The following is a 16,765-nucleotide window of genomic DNA, read 5'->3' as shown; positions in this document are numbered from 1 at the left end:
GGCTGACCAGCATGTCGATCCTGCAAAAGAGCGTACCCCGAACGCGCATGCGTGGATTCAGGAAACAGCGCCAGCTCCAGTTCCCGAAAAAAAAAAAAAAAAAGATTGCGGCGATTTTCTACTTGAGATCCAACAAGTACAAAAAAGTAAACCGAGTTCCACCCAATGTGAAATCTGCTGAAACAGTGAAGCTGTGTTTCTCTTGTGTTTCTCTATGATGTGTGATTTTCTGTGATTGTGTGTGGGCTTCTGTGATTGTGTTTGTTTTCCAGTGGTTTTCGTGTGATTATGGGTGATGTTTTGACTTTTACTGCCTAACATTCCCTGCTAACTCCCGCTCGAGGAAATCTCTTGCACCGTCGGTCAAAGAGATCCCTCGGCGCTTGCATCTTTGTTCTGCCTCTTGCTGGGACAAATGAGAGTTCGCTTTCCTTCAAGTACGCTTGACTTGCGCATCCCCCTTGCGTAGCTCCGTATTAGCCTCCGGCCGCTGCCGTTTCGCTGCCGATTCCCGTGCTCGAAACGTAAAATTCGCCCAGCGACGGCGCTGCCGCTCTCGGGCGCGCTCCCGCAGCCGCTCGCGCCGAGCGGTATCCATGGCGAGAAAGGGCGCCCGCCACGGAGGAAGAAAATATAGGTGGGAGCATTACGTCACGCAGCCAGCCTTGGCAAGCGAACGCTTCGTGTAGCCAGCAGTGGTGGCCCAGTACGTGACCTCTTGCGTCGAGATTACGGAGAATCGAGATTTGCGGAGACGTTTGGTTAACGGTAGTTTTTATTCGGTACGCGCTCGGCAGGCAGCAGCTCACATGCAGGAAGGAAGAAGATTGTTCCTTGTTTTTTTCCCCCTTGTTTTTGTTTAGTTCAAGAATTTCAAATAGTTTCGGATGGGTGTTGAAAAAAAAATCTACCGGGAGTACTAAAACCTACCGAGCGCTTGACGTATCCTCCGTGCTGTGACGTTTTATTGCGATAGCAATTATATGACACTTCAAGCGGGTTTCTGCCATCGGCGTCGCCGTCGCCGTGAGGTTCCATATAAAGTCCAAGGGCGATAAAATCGTCGCCGCGCGCCGTATGCGCGAGTGAAAGCGCGCGGGGGACGCGCGCTATCACGGAGAGCGAACGCACGACGGAAAGCAAACGCGACTTCCGTCGCGCGAAAGGCCGTGGGGGTATGGGAGGGAGGAGGAGGGGGGGCGACGCTGTGCTGCAGGCACCAAATGCGTATCTTGCAACCGGGCGCAAAGGGAAGTGGCCACTCAATCTCCCACGCGAAAGGAGGAAAGCGGTAAGGCAGCGCGGGAGGGAGGGGGAAGCAGCTTCTACTCTGCCAACAAAGCGCTTGTACTTTGCCCGGCTGCGGCGGTCGCCCGCACCATCTCTTAAAAGCGATCTCCACATGGCTCTGACCTTTGTATGCGCTGTGCATTCGCCGCTCAGTTTCTGTTGAAGCGATAGACCACACGAACCTTCGCTCGCTGCGGCGGCTACGCTTGCTGCCAGCGTTTTGACAGTGGTTGTCTGCGGTCATTGAGTGTGATCTATTCATGTTTGCTTGTGCGCGCTGACACCACGCTTGTTAATTCAGTTAGTAAGCGAATGTGTCCAAGTTTATGCAGCCGATAAAACTACCATCCCTACTCCGAATAGCTCTCTACTAATTTGCTATCGCAATTGATGCTTCAGCCTTTCAGGCGAAACTGCGACATCTTTTTATCACGCGTTGGGCCACCATGTCGGCGACAATCGCGTTGCGGTATGCTCCCTCCTATATTTTCCTTCCTCCATGGCGTCCGCTCCCCCTCCCCGACGCGCGTTCTGATTGGTCCGCTCATCAGCCGGCGCGGGCTCTGATTGACCGCAGTGCTCCTAGCGGTCGGTCTGGGAACCTTGCCCCCTGCGTGACACCGGCAGATAAACGGATGGCACAGCTCCGACCTACAACGGCTCCGCTGTTAATATCACCATCATCATCATCATCAGCCTATATTTATGTCCACTGCAGGACGAAGGCCTCTCCCTGCGACCTCCAATTACCCCTGTCTTGCGCTAGCTGATATTCCAACTTGCGCCTGCAAATTTCCTAACTTCTTCACCCACCTGCCCACCCCACCTCTTCTGCCGTCCTTGACTGCGCTTCCCTTCTTTTGGTATCCATGCTCTAATGGTTCACCGGTTATCCATCCTACACATTACATGGCCTGCCCAGCTACATTTGTTTCTCTTAATGTCAATTAGAATATCGGCTATCCCCGTTTGTTCTCCGATCCACACCGCTCTCTTTCTGTCTCTCAACGTTAGGCCTAACATTTTTCGTTCCATCGCTCTTTGTGCGGTCCTTAACTTGTTCTACATCTTTGTTAAGCTCCAAGTTTCTGCCCCATATGTTAGCACCGGTAGAATGCAATGATTGTAGGCTTTTCTTTTCAACGACAGTGGTAAGCTGCCAGTTAGGATTTGGCAATGCCTGCCATATGCTCTCCAACCCAATTTTATTCTTCTGTAAATTTCCTTCTCATGATAAGGGTCCCCTGTGAGTAATTGACCTAGATAAACGTACTCCTTTACCGACTCTATAGGCTGACTGGCGATCCTGAATTCTTATTACCTTGCCAGACTATTGAACATTATCTTTGTCTTCTGCATATTAATCTTCAACCCCCACTCTTACACTATCTCAGTTAAGGTCCTCAATCATTTGCTGTAATTTATCTCCATTGTTGCTGAATAGGACAATGTCATCTGCAAATCGGAGGTTGCTGAAATATTCACCGTTGATTCTGACCCCTAAGCTTTCCCAGTCTAAAGACTTCAATACTTCTAAGCATGCAGTGAATAGCATTAGAAAGATCGTGTCTCCTTGCCTGACCCTTTCTTGATAGGTAACTTTCTACTTTTTTTGTGGAGAACCAAGGTAGCTGTGGAATCTTTGTAGATATTTGCCAAAATATTCACGAATGCTTCCTGTACTCCTTGATTACGTCACTAGTTAGTGGTGATTTATTGCGGTGTTTCGAGTCATTGTCAATAAGCAACCCCGGTGTTCTTTGTCGGCAGAGATAAAAGAGGCAGTCGCTTTCAATAGTACTCACTTGTTGATGTCAAGTTTCTTGAGGAAATCGACGACTAAACTGGTCTTCTCGTCGCAGCTGTGCCACCAGTAGCCGGTCTCCAAGCTGAACGCAAAGTCTGGCGAGAATAAGAAAGAAAAAAGCTACGTATTAAGTAGGGGCGGAAGCGACAATTTGAGACCGTTCAAACAAGGGGGATGTTAACATCTCACGCATATTAGGCGCCACGAGGAATAGGGAAAGGGTAAGCGGTAAGCGGTCGCGTAGGCGTGTTGTTTACGGGAGTACGGCAAGCAACGCCGCCCGCGTCCTTTGAACCAAGGCCTTTCGGGTCGAGGTCTTGACAGCCGAGCAGCGCCGCCTCCCATTCCTCTCTGGTGGGGTTGGGGGGGGGGGGGGGGGATGGATGGATGGATGGATGTGGGGGGGGGGGGGGGGGGTGTCAGCCACCTTCCCACAGAACTGGCACGCACCATCAAAAGATGGGTTAAAATGCCTGAGCTCCGCCGGGCACAGTGTTGGTGACAATTTCGATGAGGAGGCGCTCGTCAGCGCGATGAGTGGATTCTAGCGCGATCCAGTCCCTTACAACATGGAGGAAGGAAAATATAGGAGGGAGCGTACCGCAACGCAATTGTCGCCGCCTGTAGTGGCCCAACACGTGATAAAAACGTCACAGCACGGAGGATACGTCAGAGCGTACGGTAGGTTTTTGTACTCCCGGTTGATTTTTTTTAATGCCCATTCGAAACTATTTGAAAGTCTTGAAATAAACAAAAACAAAACCAAGGAAAAAAAACAAGGAACAATCTTTTTCCTTCCTGCACGTGAGCAGCTTCCGGCCGAGTGCGTATATATACCGAATAAAAACTACCGGTAACCAAACGTCTCGGCAAATCTTGATTCTCCGTGATTTCGACGCAAGAGGTCACGTGTTGAGCCACCACTGCATGCTGGCTACACGAAGCGTTCGCTTGCCAAGACTGGCTGCGTGACGTAATGCTCCCTCTTATATTTTTCTTCCTGCATGCCTTACAAGGGTCCAGGTAGCACCGGCGCTCCTCCTTATAGTAATCGGTGATGTCTTTGAATGAAAGGGGCCAGATTGAACTGATTTGGAGAAGGCTTCCGAGGACAGGGAGACAGCCCGGGGAGAGAGTGCGCGGGCGGCCTGATCGGTGTGTTCGTTTCCCTGGAGTCCCTGGTGACGGGGGGGCCCAAATCTGGTTACGTGGAGTTGGACCTACGCATCGGCAGCAAGATTGCAGTATGCGCCGGGCAAGCGAGGGAGCCCACCCCAGCTCATAGTTCCGACAAGACCCTCGCGAGTCGGTGATGATGTGTTTCGACGTGGGATTAATGATAGCCAGAGCGATGGCAATCTCCTCCGCATGTGTTGCGCTGTAGGCTTTGAAAGTGAGCCCGTTAACTGTGTTAGTGTTGCGTACGACTGCGGCCGTGTACCACCCCCCGTGGTGTGGGCCGGCAACGTCCACGTAAAGAGCGCGTTCGCGCGGTTGCGCCGAGGTGCGCCAACGTGCTAGCTGTGGAAGAAGACGACGACGCTCGAGATAGAACCAAGTTAAAGCTAATGAAAAGCCAACTTCGCTGTTTGCTCAGAATTCGCCCCACTAGTGTGAAGCTGCCCCCATTTTTTTTTCCGGATAATTCCACTCGCTATGGCGCAGCCGCAATACAGTCAAGTGCATGTAATTTTTTTGCAAATTATTTCCACTTAGTTATATGGACCGGTGTCCAACATAATGCTACAAAATATGGGGAATGGTGCTTAATATCTTTGAACGCTTTACTTCTTAAGTTCTCATAATAAATATGTGGAACTATGCTCCTGTGAAATAACTTGTTACCCGGAACGCTGTTGCGCATACCTGTATCTATTGACAGGTGTACTTGTTTATCTCTCACCGGTGACCGCTTTCCACCAGCTAACAAATGTTAAACGTTATCGCTCGGCGCAGAACGCGCCTGCAGGTATCGGAAGTTTCTCGAACGTTATCGATGCTTCTATCCGTTGTCCGTTGTCACCGACGCTTATGTAATCTGATTGTATACGAACGACGCGTTTTGCGTAGTGCTTTATGGAAGACACGGGGGCACCAGAGATTACTCTGGAACCTTCGATGACTCATGTATAAAAGCCGACGCATTTCGCCGCTGATCAGTTTTTGTCGACGACCGACGATTGTGCTCGCCGCTCTTGTGTAAAGTGAGTTATTTTCATTGCTGGGAACAGGATCGCCCAATAAAGAGTTTGATCTTTAACAGTTTGCATTCTGCGTGTTTCCACGTCACGACCACGTGACAATATTATCGGTAACATTATTCCACACACCTGTAACTCGAACCGTATTTAAACATCGTCGCAAATACTAACCTTGGGACGATCCACATCACGTATGGTCGTTGAGGAGTTACTGCGTGAGTGCGTTGTGGGCAAAAGAAGAGCATTAAGACGGCCGCTTCTCTTGCCCCCACCAATAACTGATGGCAGCGTGATCAAACCTTTGTAACATCACGTTCTGCAGCTGCATATGGTTTGTGTAGGCACGGAGCTTTGCGGCGTGCGATGCACGTAGCCACGGAATATGGAAATCATTTTTTCGTTTTTTTTTTAAAGTTTAGCTTTTAGTATTTGCCTCCCTTCATGCACGTAGTGTTTGCACGGTTGCACGCGGGAAGCTTCTACGCACGTGCGACTGAAGCTGTCTACTTAAAGCGAGACCCATGCGTGGCCTTACAGACGATTCCATGTGTGACGGAAAAGCTGTATACCCGCTCCATGTCCACACATTATCTCCGGTCGAATCTTATTGCAGTTGTTTTTGCCATTAAATAAATGTACAGTTCGTCCCGTGAAATGTTACAGAATATATTTTTTCATGTGTCCAAACACTAACGCGCTATACGTCTGGAGCAGACGTGCGTAATTTTTTGTGCATTTTACTCTTAAACATATTTTAAAAGTAGCCGCCTCATGAGCGGATGTTGGTAGGTGAGACATCCTAACGTGGCAGGCAACTACGGCCTGCCGTACTCTTTCTTGCCCGCTGAATTCAAAAGGTACAGCAGCACGAAACCGGACGCCTTCCGGTGCCACTGTTTGTCAAACGGTGAACAGGCGGCTTACCGGGCCAGTTGAAGCAAAGAACATCCACGCCATTCTGGTCGAGGAATGGGATGTTGTAGCTGTAGTCGTGGTACTGTCCCGGTGCCCCCGTGAACAGCAAGGACAGCGGTCGCTCTGTGCGGTCTCCGCGCTCGATGCGGTCCATCCCAGTGTGGATGTACACAACGGGCACACGAGCGCCCGTATCAGGTGCCCCCTCGTAGCCGCGGCGACCCTCGGCGCGCCATTTCTGCGTCGCGGAAGGTGGAGGCTGTTGCGGCCATTGTCCATCGAGGAAGGAATTAAACTACCAGGAGAGGAACCATCTAGTAACAGCGCGTAAATACGAGGGACGAACATCAACGAGACATACATGAGGGAGTGTTGTGTCACGCAGCCAGTCGCAAGCCAACTCTCAGTGAAGCCATCCAGGCCTCGCCTTTGCTTTCTAAAACCGTCGGCCATATATATCGCTGGACTCGGCCCATGTGCGCTTTTGCTCCCGGTAGTTTTACAGCGAAGCTGTCTATGGTTCTATACATTTTTCGTGTCCCTCAACAGATCGTGTGCAAAAGCTCTGCTCCAGAATTCGACGCAAGATCGCCTCATTCTATGCAAAAGCTCATCCGTCTCATCACTTGTATATGCGTTTTCAGTAGATTAGTTATCAATAGGCACCATTTTCAAGATCAGTAGATTCTCAGTAGATGGTGATCCGTAGATCAGTAGATAATAAGGGTTTGCCGCTGTGCGAACCGCGTTGGCTCGCTCTGAAAATAGGTCACCCTCTCTCTCTTTTCTTTTTTCTATTGCCCCTTCTCCTCCCCCACAGAGTAGGGTAGCAAACTGGACGCTCGTCTGGTTGGCCTCCCTGTCTTGCCTCACCTTTTTTCCCTCTTGAACCCGCTTCTCTGCGTTCGACATACGTGAATCAACATCAGTAAACTGTCAAGTAGATAACAAGGGTTTGCCGCTGTGCGACCCGCATCGACCACCACCGTCTCTTTGTCGTCGTTCCAAGCACTTGCGTGCATAGTTTCCTTCCGTCCGTCCGGTGTGGCGGTCCTGACATTCGTCTAGTTTCCTCCGGCTCCCCGAGGTGGCGGTAGTCTTCCACGCGAATGTATGCCGCCGGTCAAGACCGCCGATCAAAATAAAAGTGTGTGTGCGTGGAGCTTTCTTCGGGATGATCGCCGTCGCGGCTCAAGAGAAATAAAATTTGCTCATACCTTTGATCTAAATTTTGTGCCACTTCTATGTCGTGGGCTGAACTGCTTCGCTGGTAATCCAACTTCACAGCAGTGGGATGGCGCGTGATTTTCTATTTAATTGACGCGCACTTGTTCGGGTCCTTTGCAAACACCCCTCTTTGTACGTTTCCTCCCGATATGCTTGTGTAACGTCGGTTGTTTATTGCAACGTGTACATTTATCGTCTTCGTTGCAGCACGCGAGTACGACAGTCGCAGCCGTTGACCTTTGGGAAGAGCGTGCGCTGAGCGCAGCTATCGGGGCGGCCGAAGGCACTAAAACTTACCGCGACATGTTCACGTGTTGGGCCGACTCTTTCGGTTTCAATTGTGTTGCGGAATGCTAATCTCGTATACTTATTTCCTTCCTCCATGACTCCAGACTATGCGGAATACACCGAGGTTATAGAAAAATTGCGGCAGACGCATTTGCGGCAGAAATTGCGGATGCATTTGACTTGCAGTTAATGCGGCCTTTTGCGAGCAGCGTAGACAACGAAATCTCTGCTATATTCAGGAAGCGTTTTAATGCTAGAAGACCAAAGATGAGGGGAAGAGGTTGGACGACGCTAAGTTCCATTGCATCTAGGTAGGACGGTTACCATGGCACGCACGCACGTTTCCGCTTCGGATAGAGTATTTTGCTTTCCCTACGTGCCATGCGATATTGCGATACTGCAATATTGTCTCCATATGCGCCTAGAATTAAAGTAGTATTCATCAAAAATTTTTAATACGAACGGCTACTCACCGAATAGTGCAAAGTCAAAAAACAACTTAGAGAGCTAAAAATACGTAATATCTCGTAAGTATTTTTGTAAATCACCAAAGTGATCGCTCGAATTAACTTTCGATTCACGTATGCCGAACACAGAGAATAAAGTGCAAGAGGGAAAGCAAGGAGAGGCAAGGCAGGGAGGTCAACCAGACGAGCGTCCAGTTGGCTACCCTACTCCGTGGGTGAGGAAAAAGGGCAACGGAAAAAAGAAAAGAAAGAGAGTTACCACTCTCTTTTCGGAGCGAGTGCTCGGCGAAGCACCCGGCCTTCTCGGATGTGCTTCTGGGAGAGGACTCGTAAAGCCCGCTTTATGCTAATTATAGCTCAACAGTTACGACCCTTTGCAACTTGAAAAGGTGGTCCTTGATGTGTGGAAAAGGAGTCTCACGGTCCTATACCGCCAACTTCGCATTATGTGCGTGTATTTCCGAACATCTGGAACTACCATAGTTGCCGAGCAAAGAACCGGGAGCGAGTTTGTAGCTATTTTACCGGTAGGTACCCGGCGCCGTACTTGAAGCTTCCGTATATACATCATAAAGGGATACAGTGCCAAAAATGCAAGCACCACAGAAGAGCGGGCACCACAAGCGCTGTCAACGTCTCGTATATTTTGTAAGAATTCTTGCGCTGCACTCTTTTCCACGAATGCGTATCAACCCCTCAAACTTTCCATCTTGTAGCATCTGCAGACACTAAAGGGCGAGCGCCAGAGTTCCCTAGTAGTTTTTGTAGAAAGGACTGATAATACGAACATCGCCTCCGATTAGGCGGCGCGCGCTGAGCGCGCTGAGATCTCGGAGACCATAGTACAAAAAACCATATAGGGCTGGATCCCTTGCAAACAAACTAGCCTTGTAGAGGTCGCCGCACGTGGTGATCTCGATGCGCCGTTCCTTGTAACCGAGCGGAGGCGCGTTGCGCCGCAGCTGTTGAATGTTCCTCGCATTGGGCTTAGCAGCGCCAGTCTGATGAACACACCGCCGGTGACGCAAGCGCGGATCCCGAGCCACGGCACTGGAGCCCGAGCCGTTGCTTTTCGCCAAGGCAACGGGAAGCCTGGCCGTCGCAGAATCCCAGAGGAGCGCAGCGTGTTGCGCGGAGCGCCGGAGGTGGCGTAGCTGCTGACGTGGTGCGAACACAGCGACCCTGAACGAAACGGGACCGCAGTACACCTGCGTCACGAGACAGGCACGTTTAGAGCACTATAGAAACCAGAAAGTCGGAGCATAACTGGACGTGGTTCACGGATCAGTACAGAACGTGCTCAAAAATAGGAGCGACCCTTTACAACCGAATTAAGAATTCAGTACAAGCTCCATCTACAAAACCTGGCCTCGGTGCCTCCGTGTTCCGAAACGCAGCTCCCTCAAAACATGCCCTCGCCGCGATCATGCATGTGATGTGTCAAACGAATCACTTGTCGCACATCTGCACCTTTTTCTTGTAGCCCTTATATCCTGTAATCATATAGATTTCTTCTTATTATTTTTGTATGAATTAACCATTTCTGCACCGCACGACTCCTACTCGCCGCGGTAGCTCGGTGGCTACGGCATTGCGCTGACGAGTTCGAGGTCCCGGTTAGATCGCGGCGGCTGCATTTCTATTGGGGAGCGCCCGTGCACTCAGATTTAGGTGCACGCTAGAGAAACCCAGGCGCTCAAAATTAATCCCGAGGCACCCGCCTACGGCGTGCCTCATATATCAGATCGTAGTTTAGGTACGCAAGAACCCAGTTTTTTTATTTTTTTATTTAAATGTATGCCTCCCGCACCCCCTTTATGCAATACCGTCCCACGAGGGCCTTAATGAGTATCCAGAAATAAATGAGCCAACGTAATCGGCTGACGCATCTATATGTAAATTCCTTTCTAGAGGCAGACAGCGGGTTATTCGCTACTGCATCCGTATAGGGTGTTTTCACTGACTACAGTTTGTCACTAAAGTAGGGTACAACCTAAAAAAAGAAAACAGCAGTTGGCAACAAAGGCACACGGACCGCGCAGGGACTCCGCCAGCCAATCGCAGAAGCAAACAAAATCGTCGTCATGCAACCTTTTCTAATTGGCGTCGTACTTGATACGACGGTAGTTGTCGTACTTGTACGTTCCACTATAATAGACGAGTGCAAATGTATAGAATTACGTGCAGCTTTAGTTTTTTGGTTACCGCCTTATTTAGGTAACAGGGAAAGTTTGAAGTACGAACTATTTGCAGCCTTGCGGAGAAACAGTGGCTGGCGGTTATGAGGGCGTGGGCGGGGCTTCACTGCAGACTTGAGTTGTATCCGACTATATAGTAGGTGAGTGCATGCGTATTCCAGTTTTGTCCACGTCGACACAAATCGAAAATGTCGACTCAGTACTCCTTTAGGAGTTTCAGCATTTCTCGTTCTGTTCCAAAGTGTTTGCCCCCGAAATAATGAAAGCGCAACTCCTGCTTGTGGCATGCACTATAAGAAAAGTGCCGGGCAAAACGGGACTAACTGGACCACTAGTCCTAAAAAGGGCGCTTTCGTCCCTGAAGAGGACTAACTGCAGGAGCGTGCGTGCAGAGTGCAAATATCATGGAGTAAATGTTTAATCCCTGGTCGGAAAGGGAGTAATGGAAGGACGAACGGCAACCGTTACTCCCCATGCACTCCGCTGTTTTCTCTAGTGTCGTGGAGTGAACCGGCGGAAACTGTATTGTCTAAACAATTCGTAAATAATTTGAAGTTTGTGCTCTGTCAATTTAACTACATGCAGGGCAGCACTTTGCCCCTTCGTGAGAAAATTGCGTGCAATCTAAAAGGTGGAATATGAAAAGCCATGCACTTGGTGTGCCCACTATAACTGAACGATACACATTAAACGCGGAAGTCATTGATGGACTGGAAGATGTCCTTGGTTATGGTACCTAAGTTGCTTCCGTTTCAAGGAGATTACAAACTTAAGTGAAGTGAAACTTAAGTGCTCAAACACGGCACGCTGAGCGACAGAGAAGTTAGTCTTCTCTCTCGTACTGCGTGCCCCGTATTGCGCTACACGTACGTTACGTAATGTGTAACAGGTTAAATCATCCTAATAACCGGGCAGTTTTCTTTTTGCAGTCGCATATGGTTGCAAGTGCATGTATTGGGATGGAGTGGTTAGAGTACCTGCCTCGTTGAGCGTAAATGCGTGATTTCGAATCCTACTCTGGGGAGCTTCATTTTTTTCCATTTTTTATTTGCAGCTCAATTTATTTTATCAGCATATAAACGAATAATGTCATTAATTGCTTGCTTGAGGAGCATCGGAAAGAATGACCGTTACTGCCTTGAGGAGCATCGGAGAAGAGTATGTTGTTTGTCCTTGAAGGAGTAACCGCATGGGGAGTAACAGTTCAGCACCTGGCAGTTACACCCCGAAAGGACGAACGGTTGTGGCAGGTCAGTTACGCCCCATAAAAAGTAAAATTGATACTCCATTTACTCTTTTTTTTTCCTTAGAGTGGATCTGTTATCAAACGCATCATGGCCGAGTATAATGAAGGAGGTGCACAACCAGGAGAAACGTTGCAGCAGAAGACGAGGAAGCAGAAGTTTTAAAGAAGAGTTCTATTGTAATTCAAATTTCGTATCGTGCAATATGAAAATACAATAGGGTTTATATCTATATCACATACACTTTAATTCCCAAAAGTTGAAATTGTCAGTCTTTATTGAAATTAAATTCCTGAAAATTAGTATGTTTAACCCCTAAAGTCCTTGAACCCCCCGATTCATGGCCGATTCGCCAGAGTGGATTGCACCAGGTCATTGAAGAAAAAACAAACAAACAACAAAACAACTACACAGACAACTAAACAGCAAAACCACAACAAAGCAACAACAAACAAACAACTACAACTCAAGGCGACCGGCGTTCGTGTCTTCTCTTCCTTACCTGGTCGAGCTTTCCCCGTTGGTATACCCTATCAAAAAGAAAACTTATCAGTGTGCCCATTTTTACATTTTTATAGGTAGCCGGCACCTCTTTACTTTATTATTAGTAATACGCTTTAAATAATGATAATTTAATTGCGCTAAATAACGCTAGCGCGAATCCTAACGTTTACAACAAACCGAAAAAAAATGTACAAAAGCAAACAGTATGTATTTGCGGCGTCAGTTGTCTGTTACTCTACATTTACACAACACCTGGCCTTGAAGTAAAGTGCGTATTATCCTTGCATATTTTATTAACGGGAGGAAGAGGAAATAACTTTATTGAGTCCTGAGTAACCCCTCCCCACCCACTCTTGGTTTAGTGGTGGGCAGGGGTCGCGGGCCGCACTCCTGTCGTTTGGACCTAACAAAAAATAAGCAAAACATCCAAGGCAGCACGGCTGTCGCCGTTATTTGAGGTAAAGAGTGTCGTTTATCTTTATAATTTGAACCTATGCAACAACATTGTTAAAAAAAAATTATAGAAGTCTATTGTCCGGACAACGCCTTGTTATTACGATGTGTAAATACATTCTAATATAGTCTGGTCTCTATAAACGTTGTCAGTAATTCGCGTCCATAAAAACGTTTCCGGCTCGCCCTATAGCAGAACTGCTCTAACGCCTTTCTCCACAGATCCCCGAGGCTAGTCTCACTTACTACTCAATGCATTTTGAGTATTAATTGCCCCTTGGCTGGCTTCCAGTGCCAGTGCTTCCTAGATCACTTCGTCCGACTCTTCTATCAGGGGCTGAAGGGCCTCTAATTGACGAGGCAATGGACGAAAAGGTGCCCAATCATTTTCTTGGCTTTCATGAAGCCGCGGCTAATATCTGCTAGGCTAACTTTTGCCTGTAGCATTTCGTCCGCAAGCAACGAGCCATATATCCTCAAAATGTATACAATTTCCCTCTAAATTTGGCATACACTTTTTTTTTTTTTTACTGTCTTCTTTGGCCGTCCTGTACAGCTTTCTCTCGCGGTTCCTCCTCCTTGGTTTATCCTTAGCTAAGTACTGGCGCCACCTGTATTCAATGAGGACAGTGAGGACGAGGACCTCCGAGACTTGCAGCAACTGCAGCGTGACGTCACAGCTGCGATGTTGAACGGTGCGATATAGCGAAGACTGAGCACCACTGAGAATGTTGGTCATGGCGCGTTGCAAAACGCATTTACCAGCAGGCGAGAAATATGACAGAGGTGGCACAAATTAGGACGCATGCGTACCAAGTACCTCTTCTTTCAGCCGTGATTGTCCTTTTCATACCACCATTGATAGCTGCCATGAAACCGCTACTTCCACGTATGACAACAGGCATGTAAATTAATCCATATAGAATAAAGTCGCGTGTGGTGTAAGGGTTAACTGGGCGAGTGCGAGAGTTTAGGACGAAAAAAAATTATGCTTACTGAAACTTGCAGCCTGTCGACACTTCTACAATTACGACATCTTTATTTTTTATTTTTTTTTATTTTTTTGCTGCGAGGTGTTTGTCCGCAAGATGCAATGAGGAATATATCCGCGAGATATCACCTGGCCCAGAGCATCTCCGTCTTCACAGCCGCTCTAAATAAAATTTAAATGAATGCTGAGCTTGTAAAGAGTGTGTGGCCAAAGTTAGAAATGCGCGGAACAGTAGGGCGTCTAACGAGAAATTATAAAACCTCTGCTAATCGCACTTTGGAGATATATGATAATTTATTCAACCGTGCGCCATTTCAAAACTATTGGGACATACTAGCATGAAATAAAATTTCCCTTAGAGGGAAAATTACCAAGAAATTTAGAAGATTTAGGTGTTTGCAGGCGCCTTGTCACACTTTCAAATGTAGGCTAATTGCAGTTATTCTCAATGCTTGCTAAGAGACAAACACTTGTCGTTTGTTCCACCTCGTGGCTCACTAACCGTTTGCTATAGATGCCAATTCAATTCAATTCTGTGGTTTTACGTGCCAAAACCACGATGTGATTATGAGGCACGCCGTAGTGGGGGACTCCGGAATAATTTGTACCACCTGGGGTTCTTTAACGTGCACCTAAATCTAAGCACACGGGTGTTTTCGCCCCCGCTGAAATGGGGCCGCCGTGGCCGGGATTCGATCTCGCGCCCTCGTGCTTAGCAGCCCAACACCCTATCCACTAAGCAACCACGGCGGGTGTTTGTTAGCTGCCAGTCCTGTCGAAAAAAAATGCACTTCCTAAATATAGACTGCGTTTAGGGAACATGATGGATAAGATTCAGAGCTGTAGGTGTATTAAGGACACTGTAAAATATTTTCATTCGAACAGACGTCGCAACCTTTGAAACGCTCCTGTTCTAAGAAGTAATGAAACAAAACCAGGCTTAGGCCACGGAATATATTTGTATATTTATTATCTCTCTTCCTACAATCAGCACATCGCGGTCGAAAAGACCTATATTTAGTGCTAAATCTCAAAACGTTTCCCGAAGTTGCAGTAGTAATGCCAGTAAGCCAGCAGTGTGACTGACAATAAAAATATGGCTGCGAAGATTGTTTTTACATAAAACTGATGCCTAGGAATATGCGATCGCGTCTTATAGGGCACAATGCCTGATGTACACCTCGTGGCTCAATAACCATGCACCGCACCGCGCTGACTGCACAAGAGTCACATGGTCACCGCCTTCCCTACCTCCATCGTAAAGTCGGTGTGTGATGGGCATCTAATAAGTCGAGAGTCAGGGGGGCTACCGCTTCCTAGGTTAGTTCCTCCAAAAATAACCAGGAGCGCGCGGAAAGAAAACACACTCGATTACTGTAGCCATTGTGCTGTTTTTCGCCCTGTCAAGCGCACTCTTATTCACTCTTAGGTTTCGATATTAACGCGATTGGCTCTATAAAGCCAATAGGATAAATGCCTCGTTCGACCTTTCAGTGATCACCATAGCAGTGGCCAACAGCAGTGACCGTCGAACAGGCAACATACTCGTGTCAAGGCTATGGGAGGTCGCAGGTTCTAATCCGGTCAGGGAAGAGGGACAAAGTCGAGGATGCATTCGTGTGTACGCGTGCATGTTGCGGCTGCCTCATCCAGCAGGGCTGTATGTACGGACCAGCCACCGGTGGGGATGTGGCAACGCTTGTTTCGCTCAGAGCACCGATGTCGGGTATGGCCCCCAGTTGGGCCACACCCGTTGCGCAGCTGAGGAATACAAGACGTAGCTCGGAGCCCGGTCCCGGTTGCCTGCTCTGATGCTCAGGCATTACGGGACGCAGGAGGGGGTAATTTGGACGGCGGAAGGTGCGGGCTTTCGTGTCCCCATTGACCTTATTTCGTTGATGCAAAAAAAAAAAAAAAAGTGGTGCTTCACCTGAAGCGCTGATGCTTTTTTGGCGCGATTCTTCATGGTCGAAGGCTGCCACAGCACTCAAAACATGTATCCGTATAGCTTACGAAGCTTTTACGCGTACTTTTTCATATGTGTGGAAACACGATAGATTTAATTTGTTTTGTAAATAGTGCCACAACTGTGTTTAGACACCGTCGTTCCGTCAAGCTGCCATCACCGCGCCGCCGCCGTCGCAACGCTGTCATCATTCCGTTGTCATGCCGTCACACCGTCATTGTCACGCTGTCGTTGATTCGTTATTGTGAAGCCACCTTCGTCATATCGTCGTTAGTCAATCGCCCTCGCCTCCGTCGCCTTGTCGATGCACACCCGCTCGCGTCACGCACAACTGAATATCTCAGCAGTTTTACACCACGAAGCTATCCTTTGGTTTGGACAACATGTACTGACGGTTTCGGTCGATTTATTATTAAGGCGAAAGCTTTAGATGGCTCCTGGGTCGAAAAATCTGAAGTCCCGCGTTATGGCCAAAATGTTGATAGTGCCACCACGGGTTCGACTCCCTCTACCCTACTTTAATTAACTCTACCTTAATTGAGGTAGAGTTAATTAAGGCATTCGAACCCACGACCTTTGGTGGGAGTCAAACCCATGACCTTTAGTGTTATTTAAGGCGAAGTTAATTAAGACACAGTTAATTAACATAGAGTTAATTCAGGCACTCAAACCCACCACCTTTGCTTGGAGTCGTACTCTCGACCTTTGGTGGGAGTTGAACTCACGAATTTTGGAATTTTGGTGTTTATTATGGTGAAGTTAATTAAGGCACAGCTAATAAAGGTAGAATTAACGCACTCGAACCCACCACCTTTGGTGGGAATCAAACCCATGACCTCTGGTGTTACTTTCGGCGAAGGTAATTAAGGTGCAGTTAATTAAGGTAGTGTTAAGTAAGGCACTGGAACCCACGTCCTTTGCTGGGAGAAAGCAAGGAAGTAACAACGCATTCGAATGAGAACATCAAGAAATTTAATTAATGTCTCGCGAGCACGCAGGCTTTCGCCTTCATCCTCTTTAGCGTATGCTAAGGTCACTGTCAACTTTTATTATTATTATTATAATTGTAGCGAAGCGTTGGAACTCTGAAGTGGGTCGTCCACTCCAGCGCCTTGAAGTGGGTCATTGTCTTCGGCTCTCGAGCGCCGCTCGTGCTGAGAGTCCGTGCTGCGCTTTTTGGACTGTCGCCCTTGCGCTGCTTTAAGTGCCGTTCA

Source organism: Dermacentor silvarum, unplaced genomic scaffold (genome assembly GCF_013339745.2).
Source record: "Dermacentor silvarum isolate Dsil-2018 unplaced genomic scaffold, BIME_Dsil_1.4 Seq575, whole genome shotgun sequence".
NCBI lineage: Eukaryota > Metazoa > Arthropoda > Arachnida > Ixodida > Ixodidae > Dermacentor > Dermacentor silvarum.
Note: the sequence above shows the minus strand (reverse complement) of the source record.